The sequence below is a fragment of the Elaeis guineensis genome, chromosome 8 (genome assembly GCF_000442705.2).
Source record: "Elaeis guineensis isolate ETL-2024a chromosome 8, EG11, whole genome shotgun sequence".
Taxonomy (NCBI): domain Eukaryota; kingdom Viridiplantae; phylum Streptophyta; class Magnoliopsida; order Arecales; family Arecaceae; genus Elaeis; species Elaeis guineensis.
The window spans coordinates 14892924-14913143 of NC_026000.2; the positions used below are offsets into that span (position 1 = coordinate 14892924).

General features: G+C 35.9%; 1 pseudogene; it reads right to left on the minus strand.

Annotated features, from left to right (window-relative positions):
- Positions 1-19769, minus strand: part of LOC105050276 (clustered mitochondria protein-like) — a 51495-nt pseudogene extending 31726 nt beyond the window's left edge.
- Positions 19770-20220: the final 451 nt, after the last annotated feature.

Genomic DNA, 20220 nt, shown 5'->3' on the forward strand with positions numbered 1-20220 from the left:
ATATGAATTCGAAACATATACTATTTATAGGTACTCTATAATATCGCCCTACATCTAACAACTAATATTATAATAGTGATTGATAAGAAATAAAAAATATAAATTTCAATACCAAGGGTCTCAACAAGTCGTGCTATAATAGCATCATGTCAAAAATATAAGTTCTAGATTTTCAAGAAAAATTACATCATCAAAATATAACAAGTTCCATAACATTTAAAAGAAACTAAACTTGAAACACACACACAAATATATATGTGTGTGTGTGTGTAAAATCCAAAAGTCCAAACTAGAAGAATGGATTGGATTTGGTTTGGACCCATAGTTTGGACTTTGGATTAGATTTGGATTTTATAATATTAGATCCAAATCTAAGTCCTAAGTCCAAAATGTTTAAAAATTGACTTCAAATCCAAAACCAAAGTCCAAAAATCCGATCCAATCCTCTAGTTCGTTTGGATCAGTTTGGATTTTGGATTTTTTCCAATCCGCTTACACCCCTATATACATGTATTACGTAATGTCTTAACTGTCAGTGCTAGATAGGCAATATTTCTCAAGAGATATCAAAAAAGATTAGGATCATACCGACAGCAGTTAGCAACATCCCGGTGCACAGGACCCATAATCTGCAAACCATAGCCGACCAAGTTAGAAAAAACTCCAGAAGAGAAATCCAAATAAGAGGAATGGAAAAAATCCTACTTGTTGAAGCATAGAAAATGCTTCAGAAAAAAGCGTGTAGGCTTCATTTAGCAATCCCTGAAACATGAGAACATCATATCACATACTGCATCAGCAAACTAGAAATTATATACCCAAAAAAATTGCTCACATAGATCAGCTAAGTTCATACCTTGCTTAACAGGCATGCACAACACAGGCGCACACACACTCACACTTAAAAAAACTCTTGCAATAATAAATCGTCTCCAGGAAATTCATCTCACATACCTCAGCCAGTCAGGCTTTCCCTGCTTCCATGAGATTCCTTGCTTCTGAGCACACTGGAACTGAATGCTTTATAACTGGTTGGAGATTTAGAATATCTGAGGTTCAAAATGGTGCTGAAGAATCAAGATCAAATGTATGTGCAGCAATTGTTACTCCTACCTGTCACAAAGAGAGTATGCATGATATACAGGCTCTGCCACCGCAAAATTCTAAAAGTTGCAACATCAATGTTGAAAGACAAGAGCATCATCACAGCACTATCAAACAAACCATGCAAAACAGGCATACTTAACATGTACCACAACTCTCAGTCACTTTTAATACACAGTATTAAGCACTAACCTACATATGTAAACGAAATAATTAACAGGAAGAACTCAAACATGGCTTTTATTGTATATTGTAAAACCTAGATTAAAAAATAAAATAAATATCATCTAACATCCTGCAGTATTGAGACAAGTTTCAAGTATTGAAGTGTTCAAAAAAAATCCAAGACAGGATCTTCAAGAATTTGACATGGAAACATCAGTATCCGTATGGATGTTTGTGTGCACGGATGTATGCATGCAATGAATAATCAGTAAGACCAATTCCTGGCTAAATGTTATAAAACATCTACCAAGTTTTATATAGAAGTGCTAAAGGTTGAGATATGATCGTGATAGCATCAAGATCTGATGATTTTAAGTGTCAAGGATTATCATGAGTTGTGTAAATATCCTAGTCTATTAACTGAAAATGTAGAATGTCCAGGTAACAGTGGTAAGTGGTAACTTTGCATGAAATTAGCATAAGGTGTCCTAAAAATAATAAAAAATCAAAAGCTGAATTGAGAATTCCAATCATCCTGCATAAAATTACAATGTGGTTTCAAATGGACATGCATTATTAGTGGGGTATGGTAAGAAAAAAGCTGACAGCAATAATAGACTTTACCTTTTGGCACAAATTACGAATGACTGCAAGCTTTTTTACTCGAATCCTTGCGTCATCTGGTAATTCAAACTAGATCAAAGAAAACTCATTCAGGGCACAGGATTGTGTAGGTTGTTTCAAAATTTGAACACGAGAAGCCAAGGTTGTCAAAATTGCTGCTTAGGTCTCTAGGTAGTCCACCTAGGTGCCTAGAATGGCGGAACTGCATAGGCAATTTGCAATTAGGTAATCATATATAAATATTACTTTAACCCCTTCTTTTTCCGTTACAAACTTCCTCCGTTCTATCAGTTTTGAATGTTTGTAACTTAAGTTATATGGGAGTGAAAATGACATTATATATGTCATAACTTTCCTAATTTATAATCCCTCATCTCACCATACAATTTCTCTCCCCTCTCTTCTCTTCAAATGATCTTTCTTTTTTCCCCTATTATTCCAGTTCTTTATTTCCCTTTTTCCCTTCTATTACTTCACTATTAGTCCTCTTGTTCCTCTTCTTTACCTCAGTTTTTTCTTGTTTTCTCTATTTTACTTCTTCTTGTTAACCTTTTCTTATCCTTTTCATCTTTTCTCCCTTTTTTATCCTTTTTTCAGTATTTTCACTGTCTCTCTGCTGCTGAAGAACTTGCTTTTGTTATCTTATCACACTTATATTTGACTTGGTGGACTTGTGCGATAATGAAATGTTCATTTGGTTTCGATTAATTTTATCCCCTACTATGCTATAGTAGTTTATTAGGTTTTTGTATGTATGACTTAAAGAATAAAAATTAATCATGTTATGTCATGACCTTTCATGTGTTTTTTGTCTTTTTTTTTTTTTTTTCCAAATGGACTGCTTATTTCAGTAGGTGTTCCACCTAATCATCTTGGCAGTGTCTAAGCAATAAAGGACTCTGCCAACCAGGGATTGCCTGGCCTCCTTGCAAAACTTAGGAGCAGCTATCTGAATAATGTTACCTAATCTTTCAATCTAGCAAATTCTCGAATGTTAGACCATAGTCCTTCAGAGGTCCAGAACAAATGTGCTGAGTGACCTTTTGCAGATGATGCTCCATGACTCCACCTCATTTGCCCCTTTCCAGACTTAAGTGGAGATTGATGGCTCTCTTGGCCCTGAGATAAAAGTATGAAGGTGAAATGGAAACTGAATCATCAGCAGAACATTCTAAACTCAAAAGTACTATTTTTTTGTTTTAATCATGTGTATTTAAAATGTCCATATAAGTTGCAGAAGAAGCATAAATAATGAATTGAAATTGTGGTGTCATAGCTAGGAGCAGCAAACTGGATTCAGAATATCAGATATCCATGTGATTGGACTGCATGTAAAGCAGTTAAACTAGCGTTATATTGATACATTTGATTAGACCATTACAGAGGACACATGATCTTTCTTCTCCTGATAATTTGCCTTTAGCTATGGCAGGCATATCCTTAGAAGCCAGAAAGCCAGGACCAAAAACAAATCCAGAGAACATTTTAAATATAATAGGCAAAGCCGGCAACGGGTTTGCCGACTTCACACGATTAAAAAGAAAAAAAAGATGAAACAGGGGCAAACCCCTATTTCGCATGGGACGAGGGCAGAGGCCCTCTTCCATCCTCAGCCGCCCTCAAGCCCCTCAGCGCGGCCTCGAACGGCCTCCGGCGGTCACTGGAGGCTCTCTCCTCCTCTCCCTCTCCTTCTCTCCCCCCCTCCACTCACTCTCTCTCTCTCTTCCTCTCTTTCTTCTCCCTCTTTCCGAGACGACTGCTATGTCGTTTTCCATACCAGAACCAGACTGGTTTTCCGCCAATACGGTTCGGCATGGCCTGAACCATCCAGTTCAGGACGGAACTGGATGGTTCAGAAAATGCTGTCAACCATATTGAAAGCCTAACAATTGCCTCCCAAATTTGTCCAAAAAACTATTCGTCCATCTTGCAGCCACTGGAAGTCTGGAAGTATTGAAAACACCATATTAATTGGATAAGATGGTTGCTGCCATAGCCATTGCAGCTATATAAGATGGTCACTATTATAGCACTTGTAGCTACTATACACATTTCTTGATAGCCATCCTAAACAATCCAATAAGCACCTCCATGTTGAACTGTAGAAAGTGCCTCCAGCTACAAATGTTCTGATGATAACCTTCTCACAAGAAATCAGTAAGATAAAAGCATAGAAAAATTTTGAACATGGTTCACCATCCACATACAATAAACACTCAATTGAAATCCAGAGAATTGTTGCTAAGACAATCAAGAAAATTCACATCAACTATAGAGGACCTCATATCGCATATATTAAATGGACCTAAAACAATACTGATCAAGCAGCACCTCCAACATTAAGAGACTTGAAAAATTGAAAGTTATGATAAACCAAAGTTCATAATCCGAACAAGAATTTGATGTTTTCTAATGGAAAAGAGAGTCAAACCATAACAGATAGTGACAAAGAAAAGGCATAAAAGGAGAATCTATAAAATTAGAGTAAGTGACTCACCTTGGAGTAAAATGATTCATCCCAACAAATTTTCTTGCCATTGTCAACAGAACCATATAGAAGGGAATCTGATTTATCTCCTTGAAGGATGCCAGGGATAATGTGCTGCAAATTGAATATGAATAAGTGACTAATCAAAAAGCTGAAGCTTGCAATGATACAAAAAAAGTTATCATAATACAATGGCTTCGGAAGTAAAAGGAAAAAGGGTTTAGCATTATAAAATGTAAGAGGAATAAGTCTACTTAGTTACAGGATAAAAAGGGCATCTCAATGCACGAGCTCCCACAATTGCTAGGTCTGAGGAGGGTTATATGTACACAACCTTACCTGTGCATACGGAGAGTATGTTTCCATGTTTCAAACCTATAACACCCAGGTCATAATGAAGCAAGCTTACCACTGCACCAAGGCCCACCCTCTTGTTTAATTATAGGATCAAAATGAAAATTTGCATTTATAAATATTAAAAAATAATGGGTTTAATCAAAAAGAAAAAGGAAAAAATTATAACCAAAGACACCTTAAGTCTTTTAGAAATTCTAGAGAATAAAATCAAAAGTTTGCATCCCTTCACATAGCCAAGCTTAGTCCACTCATAAACACAAACGGATGGCATAAGAGAACATAGATAATATCATCCACTGAGGCAACTTCTTATCCTTTACATTCTCCCTATGATGCACTCCTGCATCGGCCCACACAAACAAACATATTCTAGTGTCTAACCCCTTGCATTTCTCCCCCCACTTTTATCATCACCCTTGCCTCTTTTCTGGATGTAGCTTATGTTTTGGTCCCATAGGAAAAAGGAAGGTGCAATTCTCTTTTTAAATTTTGAAAGTGTGGTTGTATAAGGTTATAAGAAGTTTAGAACTCCTCATTTTCGAAATAACTACCAAATTATAGTTGAAAAAGGAAAGTGAAAGATTTCAGACTCAGGAAAGATTAGCTGATACTTGAGAAGAATACAGAACATCTGAATATGATATGACAAGAAATATAAAGCAAGCCATTATGTTGAACCACTAATTCATAATTTAATTAAGAAAGCATCAATCGTGAAAGAATACCAGCTATAACCAAAATTGGTGCATGCAATCATACAATGGAGCAGTTGAAACTTGAATATACATATACATATACATATACATATACATATACATACATACATACATACATACATATATATATATATATATATATATATATATATATATATATATATATAAAGACAATCGGAAAAAAACTTTTCCCAAAATACCTCATCAAGAGCCATTGTAATCTAAGGGAAAAAAGGATCTCTATGACACACCTGTGCTACCACTCTGTAATCTCTGTAATCAATTATAGCCATAGCCAGATTATAAAGTCCAGGAACATCAGCTTTCTGGTAAGGTTTAGTTCCTTTCAGGTTATTATTTGCAGAAGCATATGTAGCTTGTTCATTGTCAGAAATGTGTCTTGGCAGATGCATCAGAAGTATCATCTGAAACATTTTGAAATTGTTCAGTGTTCAGGCTCATAGACATGCATGGCTGGAGTTATTACAGGTCCCATGGAATGTATTACCTGATGCCTTTGCCAATAAAACAGGTGAGGTTGCATCACTGCAGTTGTCAACACCATGCCAAGAGTTTAACTTAATACTCGATCCTTGATCTTCTGATATCTGCCCAAGGTCAGCATCCACAGCAAAACTAAAGAATATGTTATTGTGTACATACCTGTAAGAAGATAGGATGGTTAATTAAAAGAGCACTGATTTCCACAGAAATTGGAATACTAATGGTTAATTAAATGATTCTGTTATGCATGTACAATTCTATGCAGCTATAAAGCATGCCTAGTGGAGCTGGAGATAAAGATGAGGATCAAAGCATGGTATGCATAGAAAAAATCAGTTCCAACTAAATAACTAGTTCAAAGAGTCAGCAGAAGTACAAATAATAAACACAAACATGCTACCCATCTGTATATCACACATGTACACAAACACATCTCTCTGTATATTTGCTTTATCTCTCTATTTGCCTGTATATCTATAGGTATATATTTATATGTATTTACCCGTATATACGTGCATGCATCTTTCTCTCTATTTATGTGTCCGTGCAAGTCTCGAGTGCAAGGTTTTACGTCCCAATGGGACCGGGGGTATCCCGGCCATCCCATCCCATTCCTGTGAGAAAATGGGACCGAGACAAGGTCGGGCCTCTAAAACCCATTCATGCAAGGAAAGAAGAAGAAAGAAAAAAGAAAGAAAAGAAGATGAAAAAAAAGAAAAATGAAAGGAAAGAAGAAGAAAGAAAATGAAAGAAAAAAGGGAAGGGAGAAGAAAAAGAAAGGAATGAAAGAAGGAAGAAAGGAAAAAGATAGAAAAAGAAAAAGAAAAACAAGAAATAAAGGAAGGTATGATAAAAAGAAAAAAGAGAAAAAAAGGAAAAAACAAGAAGGTAGAAGAAAAAAAAGAAAGAAAGAAAGAAAGGAAAAAAAAGGGAGAGAGATGGAGGATATCCATCGAGATGCACGATCGGGAGGCTATTGGGACGAGACAGGATAGTGGGTCATCCTATTCCATGGAGATACTGGGACACCTCCATCTCACGAGATTTAAAATCTTAGTCGAGTGTGCATGCATATATGTACATGTGTATAATCATTATAAATTACATATTTTGTTAGTCCATAGATATTGGCCAATATGTAACAAGGCTGCAGACCTTTCGATGACAGTGTCTATAGACAATGCTTTGCAAGTGGCGTATATTGGAAGCAAAAAAAAGCAATATGTAATTATAAGTAACTCAAAAGAAAAGCAAAAAGAAAAAAGAGGAATTATGAGCCAAAAATTAACTACAGTGAGAAAGTTCATTCACCCTGATCAACTAGTATAATGCACAGAAGCTCCATCTACTTGATTTAGTTTCCAAAATCATACCAGGATATATGCTTGTACCAAAAAAGATGCCGAAAATCTAACTACAAGGACAATGATGAGACAAACTTCTCTGGGTTCACTCAGATATGGAAACATTCTGGATCAGTTGGATTAATTGGGTGTATACATCTGTTGATGACTCCGATTTCTCCTTTAATTGCTGAATCAACGAAATCACATCACTTCATAAAGAGCCCTGCCATGCAGCATCCTACAACAAAATAATCTCTGTAAGCAATGCAGAAAGCTATCTTTAATAGCTTCTTATCTTTAGTAGCAACTGCAGCTGCTGCAATTGAAAGAAAAAGGAATTGAATAAAAGGGTAAAAAAAATGCAATTCAGTGGATGATCTGCATCAAGCATTGAAGATATACACCTCTCCTGAGAAGTATTATGAGGAAATTCCCCATAGGATTGTAATTCCTCATTCCAGCCTTTCTGCATGCCAATTAGTTCACTTGCATAAGAAAGAGCAAAGGCATCCTCTGCTCTGGCTGCATCCCGTTCATGATCTGCAAGCCAGTGTATTAAAAAGCCCTAGGTGCACTAAGGCGCAAAGGGCTGTTGGCGCCTAGGCGCTAGGCGCGCACCTCAGTGAATCTAGGCACCAATTAAAGCAAAAAATATATAAAATTATATAACAGCATCTATAACACAAAATACTAGTATTATATAAACTAATGAGCCTCAAACAACAATCCAAAACACCATAACAATAAACCTCAAACAACAATCCAAACACCATAATGTCAACTCAAACAACAAAATATAAGCTAAACCTCAAACAACTAAAGATAAGGAAACTAAAAAACACCATAATGTCAACTCAGCTCTAATAAATATGTCTAAGATTCTAATAAAACATAATCTTTTCCATCCTGGATCTTTTCTAACGTTTTCAGAAGCCATGCTGCATGTAAATGAATAGTTACATGAGCATGAGCATAACAGGAAAAGAAAAATAAAAGAGAGAGACAAGAATAGGCATGGCATGAGAGTGGATGAGAGAGAGATAGAGGGAGGGACGAAGGGAGAGATCGGTTCAGGAAGTACCAGACAGCAAGCAGGGAGAGAGTCCGAGAGTCCTTGTGTAGTTGTGTTCTTCGTGTCCACTGGTTAGACACTTTGCTTCTCTGGTTTTCTTGCTGAAGGAGAATTCTATAAGACGTGAACTTCTTCTTGATCAAGAGTAATTTAAAATTTAAATAGAAGTAGACTCTTTGGTTTTAGATTTTGTTTTTTAGTAAATGAAGAGGCAGCTGGCAGCCCACTCTAGAGTCCCTAGCTAATTAAAACTCTTAACCTAACCAGCTGTACATTCCTTGTTTCACAAAAATTCTTTAATCTAGTAGCTGAAAAGTCCTATTGGGACTTAAATTCACTTAGGCACGCTTATTGAGTGCCTTACATGAACCAACCAGGTGCAAGCCTAGGGCACCTCAAGTGCGCCTAAGGCAAATCACCTCGTCTGGCTGTTATTAAGCACCAGGCATCACGTACCATGCGCCTAAGGCGTGCTTTTTTATTCACTGCTGCAAGCATTGAAAAGATTCAGTTTGTCTGAGCATTTAAAATAGAAGAAAATAGATGTAAGTTAGATTTATGGATTGTAAAAGCGTAGACACACTTTACAACATAACAGGCATCTAAATTCTCAATGATACTTTACCCAAGACAAAAACAATATATTTTCTGAAAATGCAAAATCATGTTAGTCGGACCAAAAGTATCAGTAAAGTATCATACCCATATAACAATTTCATATATAATAATCAACAATTACAAAGATTTGAAGATATGCCCTTTTGTTATGCATTATAATGTATCTTTCATCGATACAGCATATTTACCACTGAAATCTGGGCATGCAGCCAAATGTTTGCTCATGTTTTTTAGTTGGAACAAAACAAATGAAGAAAGATTTTGCAAAAAATAATTAAAATTACAGCATCTAACTTTAATCAAGTTATTCTTCTGGCAACATCTATACTCTATGGCCATCAAATAGACTCATAGAGTGTGTATACAGAGCTACAATACACATTAGATGCAGTGCACCAGCAATTTTGCATTTGCAAGCAACTCCACTTGCTATAATATGAACTGAGGATCATCTTATAAAATGAATCATTGCAAGTGCCAAGGGGACAAATGGCATTATGAGTCTGAAAGGGAAGAAAAGTAGCACACAGGATCACTGGAAGAGCACCAACATGGTTTTAAACATGGACACAGACCATGAGTCAGATCCAATCATTATATATATGCAAGAAGCCTATACAACAAAATCCATTTCTTAAGAGCAGTGACTAGGCCTCTTTTAAAGCCAGTGAATCTTAAGAGAATAAACACTTACTGCTTTCAGTTACAGCAAACAGTCCCCTCGTATGTTGTTTGCAGCTATATAGTTTCATGAATGAAATTTTAGGAAAACTATAGTGGAATTTTGAAAAAAAAAAAAAAGAAATCTTAGGAAAAAGAGAGTTTCATGAAATAAAGGAAAGAAATAATCTATAAGAAAGTTGAACTTAAAATTTGAAGAGCATTGCACCTTATAATGTAGGAAAAACCAAGAAAGAAGTTAAGACAAAAATCTCAACATAAAGAGTACAAAGGTCAGCTGTCATTTATACCAGGAATGCGATAGTCACCCAACCATGAATTTGGTGGCAACAGGGATTGGACAGTTTCAAAAAGATGTGCGGAAGCTTTCCAGTCCAAAATTTCATGAAAACCATCAAACATATACCCACTTGTTGATTAAAGACAATGGCAACATACCCAAGTCATGCACAGAATATCACAAGTTCACAACTGTTATTGCTTCAAAAAACTTGTCCACCTTTCTTGAACTTGGAGCTGATTTTTTGCAATAGACCAATTAGAGTACTTGCTTCATAAGCAGGCCTTGATGGTCTTGGATCCAATATAATCCCTGTGCTAGAGTTCACATAAAAAGCTCTTGTGGTCCCTGTGATGCAAAACTTATTTCCTTCTAATGTTACCACATCAATATAGATCAGATCTCCAACTCGCCTGAAAAAGAAAAGGAACAAAATTAATTAGTTATACTCCTTTCCATCGTGATGTGCTAAAAAGCGATTGCTGTTTACTTTGTAACTTGTGTAATGGTTAAATTTCTAAAGATCAAAAGGTGTTCAAACAGAATAATGTAGCCAATGATGTGCAGTGCCTCTAGACCCACCACTCCAAAAGATGTGGTCATTGTGTTAAAAATCTTTTTGTATGTAGGTAAATAATGACAGGTGATTCAGCAAAAGAGGCCATAACATAGCAATTATTTATAAAGGAGTAGACAGCCAGTATGTTCTTCTATCTTTCCAGAGAACTACTAGTTTCCTAGATATAGCTGGACAGGAAGTTAAACATAGTGAAGTTCAGAAGGTAACTTTTCAAGTACAAACCATATCGCATTGTAAGTGGGTTAAAATTTGAGAAGGGAACATTACACAGATAAAGATAAAGGCAAAGAAGAAAGATCTAAAGGGAAAGGATTTACTTTCTGTAAGTTGGAGGAGGGTTGAAAGAAGAAAATTCAATGTTTTCCACACATTTGATCTCATGAGGTGTTGGTGGCTTGGCGCCACCAAACGGTGGAGGGAACCCATCAAATCCTCCATGAAACCTAACCCATCTGGAGTTTTTGGTTTCACATCGGTATAACAATGAGATCAGCAGTAAAAAAGCAATAAGAATTGACAGTAAAACTGCACCTACTCTAGCTTCAAGGAAATTTGCCAAGTGTAAAAGATACAATTAAGTTAAAAAGAGGCAGAAAACAATATGAAACTATAATCCAAATGATGACTTTTAGTTTAGCATAATAGCTAACTACAGAGACAACATGCATGAGGTTAAAAACATTGCACAGTGCATGGCAGATAGAAACCTGAAATTTTTTGCGGTGCGGTCTCATGCTGCAAAGTTAATGATGTTGATAATGAGACATGAAGAGTTGAAAGAGAAAGCAATACTCGTGCATGGCGTACATGTGACCTAATGGATATCTCATCATATAATGCTGCAAAAACACAGTCATAATGCCACCAGGTTACTACCAATACAACCAAAATGCTGAACAGATAAATGAAACCTAGTAAATAAGGTGCACAAACCAGCAACCATCTCTAAGGAGCAACCACCAGCGGTAATATCTGCAACTTCAGAAATTTCACTGTAATCATCTAAATGATGAACTGAACCATCTTTAGTATGTGGAATTAAATCATAGCAAGTAAAGAAACAGGTCTCTGGAGCATCAAGAAGGAATTGTCTGACATCCATCACAGAATCTCCAGGACTTAGCTGCACATCCAAAATCAAAATTAGAATTTGTAGAGTTGCAAATTTATTGAGCAAGGGACAAAAGAAAGTTTTAAAATACTTCAACTGTTGAAGTACATCAAAGACTTAAACTTCAGTAGATAATGTTATTCCAAAGTACAACTGCAAGAATTTATGAAGTATGAACCACACACAGAAATAAAACTACTACAAAGTACTCCTTCATCAGGTACTTGATGTTTTAGTTGCCAGTGGAACTGAGCATGGTTGCCAACTGATGGCAACCATGTAATCAAGCAAGCACCGGGAGACCAGGTTTTCAACAGACATGTTGCATGATTTAGGAAAACTTCGTATTTTGCTTTGTCAGTGAGTTGGTTGCCTGCCATCTGGCACAACTAGTCATTTTTTGGAATTCATGGCCAAAGGACTACTTTTGAAGATGAGTCGTCTTTTGGAATTTCATGGCCAACGGACTACTTTTAAAGATTTGAGATATTCAAGTAAGAAACGAGTTAAGCTGTTCCCAGCTTCTTTTATCTTCATTGATTCTTTTATCCCAGCTTATTTATTACATTCTCTCTTCTCTCTTCTTTGGTATGTCAGAAATATTCTTATTATGTCTTTATCTTGCTGCACTGAAACTCTGCAGTTATTCACACTTTGCCAATGCAATCTGCAAATCAGATGAAGACAGGTAAGTTCTCTCTTGATTTTCTTTGAACTGTTTCTGTTGCTGACCAGCCCACTTGTCCAATGACAAACAATCAATCAATATGCAAACCCTCGCTTGCAGGTAAAACATGCAGAAAGAAGAATCAGTATGATACAGGCTAAATGTTCTTGACTCTTCAATTGATTTTACTTCTCTATAAATCTGTAAAATTAATGCTAACCAAAGCTTCATCAGCAACAACGAAGACAAAAAGGACAAATGCCCATGCAAAGTGACAACACTATTGGATTGTTGGAAATCCAAATTTTCTTTTGCATTAAAAAGTTAGATTGTTGCCCAACCAGGATAAAGCAACAAAAGATTGTATAAATGTATGTAGACCTCCAAATCATGAGTCCTGAATCTAGAAAAAGAAATTCCTTAGCTCCCGCAACAGTGGCAGTGTGCCTTTTATTATATTAATTACTAGAAGTAGAACATAACTCATATGGCAGACCTCACCAAATTACTATTTTCTCATGGCGTTTATTGTTTCCAAAAACATGCAGGGCATGATATCGTTTTACCAACAAAATCCATTATTATCTTCCTATATATTGCTATACTGCATTAAACTTTGTATGCACTCAAGAAAGTGGCATGACTTCACCTTTGAATACCCTAGTCACTGATAATAGGCTACAATAAATACTAACAGGAACATGGTGATTTCACACCCCAAAATAGCATGAGCTAGAGTAAATTCTATTGTCAACAAATACCAGTTTCCCCAATGATTTACAGATCATCAGGAAAAGTAAAAATAATTAACAAAAGAAGAAAACAGCAACCAACATTCCACATGAAAAGGCAAAGTAGAAAAGTGACTGCATGTGAACTAATTCAAAAGATAGAACACTAGAAACATGTAAAAAGAATCTCCAAACGCTCACAAAAACAACCAATCTAAACTTTGATTAATTGATTGCTGATAAGCATAATAAATATCCCAATAAAAGCATCAAAATACACCCTAATTGACCTTTATTCCTTAAGAACTGATGCTTTTACTTGTGTTTTGCAGAAAAGATGATCGCAGATCTCGATTTGTAGATTCAAAGGAAGAAAATTTGAAGCAAATCAGACTCAATTCAGACCCCAATTGAAGACCTCAAGCCAAAAAAAAAGAAAAAAATTTTTAAAAAAAAAGCCAGTCAGCCCATTAAGCCGCGCTGTCTACGGCGGTCCACGAGCCCCCACGGTCCACAAGCGCCAGCGGGCAGTCTACCAGAACAAGGGCTGGTCCACGGCCCGTGCGTAGACCCTGCCGCACCAGGTCTACAAGCAGTTCAGAGGAATAGTGTCTCCTGGTCTTTATCACGGCACATGAACAGGGCGGCTGAGTTCTGCACTATCGGATGGCTGCCAGCGATCTTTACATGAAATTGGACGGCCATGGTTCCGCTCTCCCATATCTAGCGGTGGTGACCCGTAACATTAGCGCGATCCAACAGCTGCGCTTCAACCAAGAGAAAGATCGGATGGCTGTGGTGGTTTTCGACTGAAAGAAGGATTTTGGGATGATTTTATGCGCTGATCAACGGACGGGATTCGATCTAGGAAAGGATCCGACAGTCAAAAATGAAGCTGACTTGATCTGGGCTGTTTCGAGCAGGTTTTTGAGCCGTTGGATGCTGATCGGATGGTGGGCATGGGTAGAAGAGTTTGAACATGATACAGAGCCCAGTTTAAGTCGATTTCAACTCGATTTCAACTCTGTTTTCAGCTATAAAAAGGGGACTGCAGACACAACATAAGGAGGGCGAGCAACAGCGATCAAAAAATAGTGGGCAGTCACAAAAAAATTTTTCTTTATTTCTTTAGTTTTATTTTAGGATTTGAGAGAGAGAGAAAGTAGAGAAGAAGGAGATTGCTTCAAAAAGAGGAGGCACTGTGGCAGAGTACTAAATTTTCATAAGATATATCCAGAAGCCATGTCTGGCTAAGCTGCAGTCTGTAGGGGGAGCACAGATGTCCTTTCATAATTTTTTATATTTATTTTCTATTTTATGCAATTAATAAAATACTTTCAAGTTTTATTCACTTTCTTTTATGCTTAATTTCTGAATAAGTTACCTATAGGTGGGATAGATCATGATAGTGACAGGATATGGCCCATGCTCAACAAAGATAATTTATTTTAGGATTTAATATTTACATAACCTGTTAGGATTTGTACAGTCAAATCTTTTGATAGTCTATACTTGTAGGACGGGCTATGATCTTGACAGGATATGGTTCGTGCTCGGCAAGATAGTCTATGCTTGGGATTTGTTTGCAAGACTCCTAATTGATTATGAATTTAATTGCTTAGAAGAAAGACAAATATTAAAATTTATGTTTGTGATTATCTAGAAACCTAAATACATATTTTTCATTATCTATATCTCTCAATTTCATTTTTGAATTAAATTAATTAGTTTCAATTAAAACATTACCAACTTTTAAGAATCAAACTTTCTCTTTTGCTTAATTAATTGCATCTCAGTCCTCTGATCCTCATGGATATGATCTCGACTCATCCTATTTACATAGTAGTGAGTTAGGTTTATTTTTGACCGCCTACGACAGCGATCAATTGCCAATAAAAGTTGGCATGTATGCTTGCACATATGTGGAGATGGATATCTGCATATGAAACAAGCATATGCAAGTGTGCACATATGTGCCTCATCGAGTACAAGGGACAGATCCATAGAATTGCTGTTGCTAGAAGCAAATTCTTGATAGCTACATGTCCTCTTTCACTGAAGGTGCCAGCTAGCCTGCTGGTGACGTCCCTTGGACGTTGTGCCCAACAAATGCGAACCTCACCTTCATCAGGGTTAAGGGTTTAGGTCTATGGAGGGAGGGCTACCCATCTGTCTAGTGCATTTAAATTTTTTTTAAAAAAAGACAAAAGAAGACTCCTGTTGCTTAAAAATACATCTGATATTTGTTTTCGAACAACTTACCTGTAACTCTAGCTTTTCTCCAGACTGTGTCTTCACAGAACAGGGTAAAGATGAAGCTCACCTGCCCACCAAAAAACACACAGTTTCTTAGAATTGCTAGCTCAGATTTTGATTGGTCCACGCGCATGCGCATGAGAGGGAGAGAGATGGACAGTTTCTAAATGCCCTTAAAAACACATTAAGCTGATCCAAAATCAATGTCATGTTAGAATTGCCACTACTAAAGAAGATTAGCAGAAAAAAAGTGCATAAAAAACAAACCAACTAGTGACAGCAGCCCAACCAGGAGTTCCAGTCTAAGCACGGAAAATCCAAATGGATCATAAACTTTGCTGTTATAATGAAGCCACTGACTTTTCAAATACAGTCAGAAAAGTCAGCAGCAAGCCCACAAATTTTATACCCATAGTTATGGTTGTTCGTAGATAATAAGTTATTGCTGCTAAGCAAGCAAAGGATTATGATTGCAATGAACAAATCTTGCCTTATTTATTCTTGTCTCATCCGCAAGGCTTTTGTTTGGCGTTTATCCACACAGATGCGGGGAGAAAAGTTATCATGAAAATAATGAGTGATAATGAAGACATATGTAAAAAAAGTTAGAGCTGACTGGATGGGGTGGAGGGGTATTTCTAGTGTACTATGTGGTCAATGTATCCTTTGGTGACTTGATGGAAAATTCTATGGAAAAAGAAAAATGCATGCCATGTTTTGTGATTGAAATTATTTCACAATAAAAAGGATCCAAGAAAATAACTTAAATGTTCTAGAAATGAAAATATTGAGATGGATGTGTAAAACAAAGGATAAGGTGAGAAAGTGAGCAACAAGTTTATCAGAGGAGAAGTTGCACAAGTTAAGGATAAAATAATGGAGACTCAGACGAGGTGGTATAGATATGTCCAACAAAGATTTGAGGGGGCTCCAATAGGAAAGGTATTTCAATCTTCGTTAATGTAGGAGGAAAAGACGAGAGCTAACACAGATTAAAATTGTGAGAGGATATGAAAAGGCTTGAAATAACAGTAAAATCTAGCTTTAAACAGGAATGCTTGGTAAAAGAGGACGAAGAAAGTGGACAGAAAATAGTTAGGAGTTGGGCCATGGTATGATGGTTAAGGTTGTGGACCTTCTAGTAATGGTCTAATATTAAGTTATAATAAGAGGAGAGAACAAGAAGGAAATGGGAAAAAATAAATGAAAGGCTTCAAGGATAAAAAGTGCCAAAAATGAGTATGTTCCATGTTTATACAGGGTGTACATTGATTTTACATGTTTCATGAGTATTCTTGGGATGGCCATTATGGGAGGTTCCTGTTATATTAAGTTCTCAATAGAAGGTAGGATTTAAATAAAGAAAGTGACTAGAAATGCAAAAACTGAGATTTTTTTCACCAGCAAATCAGAAATGCAATAAATATTAGTTTTAGGTTTTCCCTTTTCGCACTGTCTGATCGTCTTTTATCATCTTTTACCTTCTTTATTTACAACTTCTGAACCAGATGTGAAAAAAAAAAATTAAAAAAAATAAGATCTCAACAGTTAGTCCTTTGGATTTTTCTTATTTTCTATTTTTTTTGGCAGTTCTTCATCTCTACTTCACTACAATATCTTCTTCTTATTGTGCTGAATGTTGATATCAGAACTGCAATAGATCTTATCTAAATAAGTTGGATAACCACACATTATTACTCTTACATTACTACTAAAATACACTAAAATATCTTCAAGAATGTGTTAAAATCAAACAAACCCCAAAAATCCTTCCTCAAACCAACATAACCATCTAAGTTCTGTCTCTCTCATAGAGTTGCACACTCACTTGCTCCCTCCCCCAAAATCATGATCCATGCCTCATGGTACCACATTGCATTAGCTAAAGATGCTTAACTTAAAATTACTACTTTGCATATCCTTCGAACCATTTTCAACAAATGCCAATTTACACCACAGAGATTACTAAAACCTAAACTTTTCTAATAGGAAACACATATATATGCATGTGAATATGCACACATGTAGAGAGAGAGAGAGAGAGAGAGAGAGAGGGAGGGAGAGTTGAACTAACATCCTTCTAATAGAATTAAAATCTCAATTTTACTAATTGGATATCAATAATGGACATTCGAAATTGAGGATCTAAATAGTTAAAACACCAATAAATCCAAAATAGTACATTTTGAAGGCCTCTTTCCTATACATTTTTTGCCCAATAAATAATGGGCATCCAGAATTGAAGATTCTGGATCATAGATGGATCCTATTTATGGAAGTGCATCTTTGGGCTTTCCAAAATTGGAAAATATAGTGATGAATTTGATGTTCAACCAAAACTCAGGAACCAAGATGTTTTGGCTTTGGCTGGAGCCACCCAAAACTAAGGGACTGTTTGATACAATCATATGTGTGTGTGTATATATTGGTGAGTATATACATATGTATGGATGTGTATATATGTATGGGCAAATTGTAAAGCTCTTTTGCCTTTTATAGATTTTGTTTCTTGATTTTCGAAACACTTATCAAAAATCAAACTTAATTACAATTTGAGAAGAATTAGAAGCATTTTGACATCATGTTATATGTGTGTGTGTGTGTGCATATATATATATATATATAGAGAGAGAGAGAGAGAGAGAGAGGTTTATTGAATATTATCGACAGATTTAGCTATCCTAGAGATCAAATTTCAAACAGATTGTCCTCAAATAATTTATGACATGCTGCACACTAACATGATGTAAAAACAACTTTTCCTTATTATTTTCAAATTGTAATTTCTTGTTTGTCTCAGAACTGCAAACACTTTTTTTAGTTTCCTAATTTTCTGATATTTTTTATCCTTTTTGAATTTAAGCTGAAACTTCAAAAATTGAACTTCCAAGGATGAAACTTGTGGACCTGGTAAAACTTATACCAAAATCAAATTATTGAACCTTGGTAAAACTTAATATCAATCTTACTTGGCAACTTCTACCCCAGGCCATCGAGCACCTACACACCTATATTTTACTCACTAATCAGACCTTAAAAACAATGAGTTAAAGAATACATGAAAGAAAGACTAGTTGAGAAGAACATGAAAGGGTGCAAAAAAGAAAAGAGAAGGGCTACACAGAGTTCACAAGGGAAATATTGAAATCCCAGGCATAGTTTATGACATGAAAGGAAAGATTCAAGTTAAAAAAAAAAAAAAAAAAGCCAATTTCTCTTTATTCTGCAAGCTGAAATGCCAATCTGTTGGCACTTTAGTAGATGTGGTTAATGGATTACCTCTTGAAATTCTTCTAGGACAACAAGTTTATAAAATATGGCAAGCTGATGATAACATTACCTAAACACAAGATATGGATGTATTGATTGAAACTATGCTTAAAAAGGAGTTGGCCAAAATGGAAGGTTCTTCTTTTGTGATTGTTGATCCAATATGTATGCTTTTGAAGCAAAATTTATTAGCTGACACTTTAGGACAGATTTCCCTGTTCACTGATTAGTAATGAGTTTGATGGTTGTCCATGGGGTAATATCACACTAAGCAATTGAGAGTTTACTTTGCCTTCACCATCGTACAGCAGTTCAGGAGCTCAAAACATAAGATTAGATAGCATATCATACATCTGAATATAGTCATATGAATCTCACCCAAACCCTATATATGGTCATCTACATGACAATAAATAAAAAATTAGAAAGTCATTGACGATTCAATATTGTTTATACAGGCACAAGGACTTTAGAAATCAGAGAATTGAAAAAGAAGAAGAAGAAGAAGAGAGAGAGAGAGAGGCCACTGTTGAGAGTCAACCTCCCTTGCACGATTATATTCAAGATATACAGAGATTAAAAGATCGACAAAATCACTTTGAAACAGGAAGTCCTAGCTAGAAAATCAAAACAAATTTTCTTTTGATGAGCAACCAGGATTTGATTGTATGATCTCAACGTTCCAGTAATCTTTTCAGTCAACTGAAAAGTGAACAATAACATATTATACAGCAAACAAGCATGACATCGACTTGTCTTTTAGCTGAAATAAATAAATAAATAAACAAAATCAAAAAAAAAAAAGAAGTCTGAGGGTAACAACTAACATAACATCGAATGAAGAACAAAGAGTTCACCTTCAGCCTGCTTCGATGTGGTTGCCGAAGGATTTGCCATCTCTGCCTTATCACTGATGGCCCCGTTTGCTGCAGGAGACCTACTGCTTGTGTCTCCAACCCCACTGGCGTCACCGTTAGATGCTATTGCAGCACAAGCACCCCCATTCACGGATGCAGATGAATGAAGTGGCTCTGATTCAGAATCAGCAAGATTGGACCGGAAGGTCCGCCCCTTGTTTCTGGCCTTGTTAGATTTTCTAGCCATTTTTTGATCCTAATGCCAGTATAATAAATCAGCGCATATTCAAAAGAAATATAGTTACCTCTACTACATTACCTAACCAAATCATCCTTCCACTGCAAGTTTAATGTAACACATAGACGACAAGTAATAGACAGCAAGCACTACTAATCAGTCGGCACAGCGCTTTTTGTGTTTTGAAGCCAAAAATTACCGTCAATTAGTAAAAAAAAAAATTACTAAAAATGACAAAAATATACGTTTTTTATTCATTCAAATATGCCATCTTTACCGATCAATCTTCCCCATGTCAAACACCGGCGGTCAACGTAGAAACAAAGATAAAAGAACAACAAATAAATAAATTCCATCAACGGGAGATGAAAAATATAATCGACATTAAAATTTAAAAAAAAATATATTCATCTTATATCTACTAAAGATATAATTGATATTTTGTATAATTAAAAAAAAAAAAAGTGCTCAACCAAATATAAGCTATCCTGTAATAAATTATTTTTTTATGAACAATCAAATATATCAAAATTTTATTTTTAAAAAATAATTTTT